Here is a 9,003-nt window from a genome sequence, read left to right as displayed (position 1 = left end):
CGGGCGGGAGGCAGCGGCCCCGGGTGGCCGCAGGTGCGGGCAGGGCGCGGGGCCGGCGGCGGAGCCGGTGCGGCCGCGGCCGTCGAGGGGCGGGAGCGGCGAGCTCCAGGCGGAGCATCAGCTGGGAGCAACACCTGCGTGTTGACGGGCCGGAGCTCACACATCCCGAGGGCAAACATCGATTTTGGAGGAACAGGGATGGCCCGTCTCCACCTGGGGGCTGAGGGGCCAGGGGAGTCTTGCACACGGGGAGTATTTGTGAGTGGGACCTCGTGGGGGGCAGTGAAGGTTGTTAGAGACGCTGTCTCAGCCGCCAGGAGGTGGAGGGCAGTGCCCTAAATCCTCAGGGATTTGGTTCGGGTCTCTCGAACCATACCACAGGATGGATCAGGTTGGAAGGGACCACAGTGAATCATGTGGTCCAGTCTCTCTGTTAAAGCTGGGTCATCCCAGAGCACATTGCACAGGATTTCATCCAGATAGTTCCTGAATATTTCCCAGAGGGAAACTCTAGGCATTCTGTTCCAGTGTGTGGTCACCAGCACAATAAAGAAGTTCTTCCTCATGTTCAAGTGGAACTTGCTGTGCATCAGTTTCTACCTGTTGAAGAGCCTGGTTCCATCCTCTTGACATCCCCCTTTAAATTCTTATATACGCTGATGAGGTAAACCAATCATCTGAATTTGCAAACCTATGAATTGTTGCTTCTTAAAACATAGAGACCTTTTGGAATATGATATCTATAGCTTGCTCTGACAGACTCACTTGGGGTTGGTAGGACATCTGGAGATCATCTAGGCCTGCTAAGTCATCTAGGGTGTTTTGCTTAGGACATGAGTTGGGTCTTCAGTGGCTCCAAACATGAAGACTCCACAATCTGTCTGGGAAACCCTGATCACCCTCACTGGAAAAAAAAAAAATCTCATGTTTAATAGAAGTGTCTGTTATTCCAATTCATGTCCATTTTTTCTTATCCTGTCACTGGATACTGAGAACAATCCCACTCCATCTGCTTTACTCCCACCACAGGTCTTCATCCACATCAGTATGAGTGCCCTGAGCCTTCTCTAAGCTAAGGGATCACAGATCCCCTAGTCAGTGCTCACACACCCAGGCTCTTCATCATCATCATGGCTTTTAATCATCTTCATGGCAACCAGGTGTTGTAAGGAATGACATGGCTTCATTTTTCAATCCAGTGCTAGGAAACAAGTCTGAGACATCACCAATCCAACAAGGGAGCCAGCCCCCTGCAATACCCACCCTCTAGTGTTAGAATGAACCTTTGCCAATGCTCTGACACTTGTTAACCCTGTCTTCATATGATCCTTTATAGGCAGGACCTGGGTCTTGGACAGTACTGTCCCTCTCCAGCAATGATCATAAAAGCTACCAATACTGCCGCCTTCATCTCAAAAACACAGAACTGATGCTTATGCATGCTCATAATTGTAATCAGAAATGTGAATAAGCACAATGGCAAGTCAGGAACTTCCCATATCCTGCTATTTGCACTGCTGTTGAAAAGGCAGAATGACTCAGGCTTTTGCTCATTTTTCTGAGTCTTAAAAAATAATTAGTATTCAAATTATCTCTAAAAAGAAGAAGCCTCATGTAGCCAATTCTCCACTTCCAACACCTCTGCTATGTCCTGTAAGAAAATATTTTAGTGCTTTTATACCAAATGCAAAGAAACCAAAAAGAAACCACAGACTAATGAACCAGAATTGTAGCATTTTTCTAAAGATTCTAAGTTTTGTTTCTAACAGTTCTTATTAGTGAAAATGCAGAATTAACGACTGTTCAGTAATAGCAATGCAGCTGAGATGGCAGCAGAAGAAACACAGTATTCATGCCTGATGAGATATGGAACTGCAGGTGCTCAACTGCAAGTGTAGATAAGGGTGCAGCAAAATGTTTTTTCCATTCCTCCTGTGATTTAGTTTTCTGAATCTTTATGCTCATCATTACTTTCTCTTCCTCTTAATAGGGACAGCAGTGGGAATTTTTAAAATGCAAAGGAATTCAGCTGAGGGAAGAGGAGAGGTAGCACAGGAATTCATATTGTGGCTGGAGCTTCACCTGCAGCAGCTGCCCTCTTATAGCTCAGCAGCTGCGGCATCAGCCCCGGGTTTAGTGACACACGGTCAGAAACTGCATTTACAGTTAGAGCACAAATTATGCAGAAATTTATTCTATTAGTCCTTCTCTTTTCCCAGTTCTTTAGATTTGTGTGTAGTTAGCAGCTGCCTGGGGTTTAGCAGACACCTAGAAAGCAAAGGAAAGTAAACAACACTTCTCACTGCAGCTGATTTAGAACTGACAACAAAGAAAGAAAAAACAAAACAACAACGGAAAAACAGTCTTGAAAGGAACATTACTACAGAGTTAAAAGCTTTGAATTCCTTCCAGATCTGTAGTGGTTTAAACAGAAAGAAAGAGAGGAGCTTTCCTGCACAACTTACAACAATTATGACTATGTTATAAGAATAAAGCTGTATGGTTGCATTTACATGTTAAAAAATGATATAAAGAAACAAACTTCTGAATTTTTGTCATTTTTCTGTACTACACTCTCAAAAAAACTTTTCAAGGTTGCAGATCTACAAACCAGCTGCCCAAGCTGACTTTCAATGGTATTGTTGATAGACAATTGTACTTACAAATTCAGGGTTCAAAGTTGTCAGAAATTGATTCTGATTTTTCTTCAAACTCTCTTGAATTCCTCTGTTTATCATGTTTTAAAAGAAATAATATTTTAATGGAAAGCATATTTTATACAGCTTTCAAGATGAAACTAAATTAGAAGCTAAGACTAAAACATTTATGAAGGCAGAGTGAAGTTTTAACAAAAGCCACCCCTTCAGCTTAGATGCAAATCTACAGATAAAAATAATTAATAAAAAGTGGATTACTCACACATTGTGATCATATCTTGTAGTGATATCACTTTCACAAAGGATAATTTTAAGGTGGAATTAATATTAAGTGGAGGCTGCAGAAAAACTATGGGGAAATGGCATGTTGTGCCAGCGGAATAGCTTCTGAGGCACCCTCTTTGCCCATAGTAGCCATAGAGAATCCACCTTCCTCCATCGAAGCATCTTCCACTGCTCTTATGCTCAACTACTGAAAATGTTTTCTCCTTTCCTGTGAGACTTTAAAGCTCTTAGCATCGTTTCTGTGAGTTGTTTCTTGGTATATTCTAATGGTGACTGGGTAACTATAATTAGCATCCTTTGAATAAGGTTCATAGCCTTGAACACTGCATCCCTTTTTTCCTTTTAGTAATCCATTTTCATTTTTCAATTAAGATAGATCAGAACTTGGACATTATTCCAGCACCAGCCACACAAATGGTGGACACAAAGGTGAACATCACAGAAGGTGAACATCAACTCTCTAATGATCCTGCATATTCCTCTTTTCAGTAGGATGTAAAGCCAACATAACCACTTCATAACAGCAGTTAAATCCTTAACTGCTAGTTTTGTCCTTAGAAACATCTCCAGAATCATAAATTTCTAGCATATGCTCCTTTTTTCTTTGTGTGTGACCTGCAGTCTATGTTCCTCTCTCTCCAGACTCCATGTTCCAAAATGCCTTTTAACAATATAATAAAAAAAAAGCCAGGTCAGTTCATGACTATGCCACCTTTCCACTGATAGCTGTTTAAAATCTGAATCAGCACCACATCTGATATGTTCTTACTTGCATTTTAAGGCAATTAATTGTGTTCTCCAAACATGGCACAGATATTACATGTAACTTGCAATTCTTTTTATGAGCCAAAGTTGTAATCTAATTTGCAAACTGATTTATACTTGTTAGATATACCCTAGTTCTCTTAAAAGTACTAGGTGATAGGCTTTGAATAAGCTCACCTCTCTATTCTCAAGGCTTAAAACAAACAGTTTCTCTGACAGCCAGCAAATATCAGTAATCAGATTCTTGGATACTTGTCCCAACTTCCCCAACACTTGCAGTTACCTCCTAGAAAATTTAAGCTGTGAAAAGAAAGAATAAGTCACCCACAGCGCTTGCAGTCTCCGGTTTAATTTATTTGATTCGTTCTGTGCCAAACTTCGTGCTCTTTTGTCCACCTGTGACAACCTATCTAGGTTGTTCTGTACAGATCCTCTCATTTGGTCCTTGTGGTAATGCCTTAGCACAGCATTCTTTTTCCTTGGTGTTTTGATCACAGAATAAATTATTTTGAGATGTCATATTACACCCTATTTCATGAAGAGTCTTGTTTCTGGAACAGCTCCTATTTCTGTGAGGAGTAGAGAGCAAAAAAACACTCAAAGGTTTCTGGTTCAATCTTGTAAGCCATGCAAGGGAAGAGGGACAGGCAGACTTCATTCTGATAAATTCCAGGTATTGTTTTCTAAATATTGTGTTGCATATGAAGCAGCTTTATTCCAACAAAACTACTCATAAGTCACAGGCATTATATCCTAGTTTATTCTGCAGATGACAGTTCTGTCATAATTTAGCAAAATAACCTGCAGTGCCTGCCAAGCCCAGCATTAGTGAGTAATAAAACAGAAATGTGCTCCATGTCACTGAGATTTGAGAAGCTACATCACACAAAGCCTTACCAGAAAGCCATGTTCACCCACTGAAACTGGTAAGCCATGTCAACTGCTGGAAATCACGAGTGTGCCTTCCTGCCGAAGCTCCTCCAGGTTATGTTTGCTTTATTTTGGAGTCTGAGAAACAGGTAAACCTAATTTCCTTTTACTGCCCAGATTTTGATGTGCTGTGTAGAAGAGCACTTCTGCAGTGAAAGCCAAGGCAGTTGTGTCTTTCCATAGACTATTGGAAGGGAAGGAGCAAGCCTAAGTTCCATTCTGCCTTCAGACATCAGGACCACGAGTCCTCACAGACCCTTGCACTGAAATTCAGTTGTCCTGAAGTTGTCTGTAAGGAACTGGCTGATCTGAGACTGGAGGAAAAGAAGCATTTCACTGCAAGTATCTCCAGGCTTCCTAGAAAGGGCAGCTCTCTTTGCAGCTCATCTGTTCTGTTTCACAGATTCATGTCCTTCTCTAGGCGGGAGGACCTGCCAAGCATATTAATATTGGTGTGCCTTGCAGGTATTGACTCACATGTCTAGGTTGTGATAGGCTTTAGTGCACATACTGCCCTGCTCAGTCCATGTTCTCCTTCTTGTAGCTCAAGTCATAGCTCAGATGGGACTGTGAGTGGGGCATTCTCCCCTGCAGGGAAAAATGGGATGTGATCAGACAGCTGGAGACTGCAAAGGCAGAACATGAATACAATTCCACATTCCCTTAGATATGAGAGAGTGGACATTCAGATATTTGTTCTCTGGCCCTTTACAAAGGTTGTCATCTTATGCTGAACCCTTAGGGCAGGTTGTGAAGCTCCAATCTAGCCTAGAATTTTTAATATTTTCCTTCCTGCTGCCTCCTCCATAGTAGTGAAGGATGCTGACAGTGGGGATCGCCTTCTGCCAGAAGTGTGCTTGCTCACAGAAGATTTACAGTCATGTGTTCGCTGCTGTAGAGAGGATCTTGATCAACCTGGTCTGCACCTCTTGAGAAATCATGTAATTGAACTACCAGGCAACTCCATAAAAACCATACCATAAAAAAATATTACATTGCCTTCTGTGAGGCATTGTTTGCTAGGAGCCAATTTCTTTTATTAGATAAACCAGGAGAAATTAATATAATCAGACAGGCAGGCTAACATGCACACAGTCCTTCTTCTGGTCTTTAGGAGAAGCTACATCCTCAAAGCCAAGTGCAATTTGAATGAGGTTTCAACTTGATCTATGTTAATCTGTAAATGGTTTGAAAGAATATGTGATTGCAAGCTGTAAAGCAGAGGTTGATGTTACAGAGAGATAGAGCTCTAAGGTTGGTAGCTCCAAAAAAGGAGAAAGTAGTTTACTTCTTACAGAATAGATCTGTAAAGGATAAATCAAGGATGGGAAGAAGGCAGAAGCCAACATTCTTCTTCAGTCTGTGGTTTTCAGTATGTAGCACAGTTATGAACTATGCTTGCCAGACTGTTCTGGTTAAGGTAAACACTTTGAGGGCCATGAGAGAGGTGAAAGGAGCACTTCTCTGAAAACACTGACAATATGACTGCAAGGAGGTGCTTGCTCTGTGCTATGGCACAGCAGCGGTTTGGTTTCTTCAAAACCAGTTTCCCTTGGCAGCAGTTTGGTTTCTTCAAAATTCATAGAGCAATATACCCTCTTCTACAAATACAGCTACAGTCCAACATAACAAGCTCAGATACTGAACAGTCATTGTAATGACAACATTCATTTAAGAAGGATGCTCCTTCTTAAAACACTGTGGGTTTGGGGATCCCCTTAACTAGACCTTATTATGTTATATGAACAACCCCTGGTTATATATTTGTCGCATAGCACCAGCACTGGTGAGTGTATGAAAGAAATACACAGTCTAGAGTGACCAACCATCTACAAACAAAGAAAAGATTTTTGGTGGGAAGAAATTGCCTCTTTTCTTCAAGGTGGTCAGCAGAGACTCCTAAAAATTTAACGGTTTCCATTTCTGTTAGGCACTTTAAATACTAAACATCACTTCAAAACATCTCTCACTTAACCTAGAGGAAAATGTACCTCTTCAAAGGGCTTGCTGTTTTAAAAAATTCATTTTGCACCCACAGTTTGTATAAAACCATAGCTCCCTGAAGTCTGCATGTAACTGGCTTTTAGCCATCTTCAACTTTGAAAAGTTTTCCTTGATAAAGCAAGGTATTCTTGTACTACAATCAGTCTTTTTAGCATCTAATTTTTGTAAGTCATATTTCTTCAAATAAATAATCTTTCTGCTTGGACTAGGATAGAGCCTGGAAATAGCTATTAATATTTAATTACATGCTATTTGTACAGCAAAATACCTTTCATCCAGAGGTCTCTAGACTTTAGGTCAGCTTCAAATCCAACTCTTGAGTTCAACAGGGTTGTTTAGCTGCCTCCTGTGTCAGAGAAAAGGTCACAGGCTCTTTTATCTTCTGCACGATCAGACTTAAAGTGCTCCAGAGGCCAAATAATCTCTGTGGCTGGAGAGCATGGAGAGCAAGGATGATCGATACAGAAATCCTTCTGGCCAGCACAAGGACAGTAGGTCAGAACTTTTCACCAGCAACTAGGTGAGCTATATTCATTCCTTCACCTTTAAATGAGGCTGCCCCCATCAGAACGGGCTTGCTAGTAAATTGGAAAGGCTGAACTTGCTAACCTGCAGGCCTTCCTTCCCTGAGGGTCTGGTAGTTGTAGCTTCCAACAGTTCAAAGATTATTTTATAGTATGGAAAAGTTTTTCTCTACAGCATTGACAGATAGCATGCAGCCTTGCTTCAGTGAGAGTCTTGTGTCAGAGGCTGTGTGAGTATGGAATTTATAAGTTTGTACTCAGTAAAAGTTTTTGGTATCCATCCAAAATCTTTCTTAGTCAGAGAAAAACCAACTCTCTTCAGCTCCCTTAGGTCAAAAACAGTCTAATGACTCTGCCAGGCCTAATTCAAGCCACACTGTGTTTCGAAGTCCGCACTGTTCCTGAAATCCCCATTGACAACTTGTTCTCAAATGAAACTGAGTGGGACAGAAAAAAGGGCAGAGGTGAGTGCCACCAGCTTCAAGCAGCATTCAGCCCTCTGTGTAGTCTGGGCAAACACATGGCACAAGTATTCCCAGAAAAGCAAAACAAAGCTGCTACAGGAACATGCTGCAGTCAAGCAAATGGTTTAGAAAGTTAAGCTAAAATTAGAACAGCAGGTATGTTTAAACTGTCAAATATGATAAAGCCCTTCAGTGACAATAGGTCTGATATGCTAGTCCTCTTGCTAGGGTGGTATTTGAGAATGGAGTGAGGTTCTAACAGCTCAGTAATATAAATAATAGGCAGCTTTTTGGAATCATACTATACACCCCATAATGACACTAATAGGCTTTTTTGTACAGGTCAAAACAAAATAAGATTTTAGTATTTGTAAAGAATATAACAGTCATAAGTTGGCATCAGCTTGATATGGATATAAATGTGAAACGATTCACAGTGCTGATTTTATGATCAGTGTGAGTGGAAGTGATTTGCCTGAAGCCTCTTCATGAGAGACACAATTAATGCTGCAGTGCTTCTCTCCAGCAAGAGCTGATTATTAACTTCTTGCTGCTTTTCTGTGTCTTCAAGAACAATTTTTGGATTACATGGGAGAGAATGAAAATTAAACTTATAATATCCATACAGCTTTCTTGTAACTTTAAGTTCCTAGTAATGAAGTTCTTGTATATATTTGATAAGTCCATTATGATTATGAAAAGTGACAGAGGTCCTCTGAGGTTGTAGGATACAACAGTCCTTATATCTAATTTAGAAGTTTTTTATAATGAGGGTGGTAAAACCCTGGAAAATTTCAAGGCCAGATTGGATGGGGTCTGAGTAACTTGAAGATGTCCCTGCTCACTGCAGAGGAGTTGGACTAGATAGCATTTAAAGGTCATTTCCAACCCTAACTGTTCTATATTTCTATAACATCCAGGAAAAAAACCTTGACATACAAGGGAGCTAAGGAATTCCAAATGAAGTTGAAGAACTTCAGTTCTTCATTTTCTTTCTTTTTTTTTTTTTTCTTTAACACAGTCCTTGGCAGTAGTTTCAGATCTTGACGTTTTGTAGTAGGAAGCAGACAACGATTCCACATAATGGGGCAGCCCTGTCCTGAAGCAGATAGAGGTTAAATGGGAGGGAGGGATGTTATAGCAAGATGCCCAAGAGGAGACTTGAGAAACACAAAGCATAAAAATATACTCACACTTTGTGTCCAGGGAAAACACCCCAGCTATCAGTCCCGAGGGGGAAATATAAAAATGCACTAAAAAGCTTGTTCCCAACCTTTGTCACTATGATTAAATCCTCCATCATGAGCAGAGAGATAGTATATTCTGGTAAATTGTTGATGGAGTATCCTGCCACTATGCTATATTGTTTGGTTT

This window comes from Anomalospiza imberbis, chromosome 3 (assembly GCF_031753505.1).
Source record: "Anomalospiza imberbis isolate Cuckoo-Finch-1a 21T00152 chromosome 3, ASM3175350v1, whole genome shotgun sequence".
Lineage (NCBI taxonomy): Eukaryota > Metazoa > Chordata > Aves > Passeriformes > Viduidae > Anomalospiza > Anomalospiza imberbis.
This window is presented reverse-complemented; position numbering follows the sequence as displayed.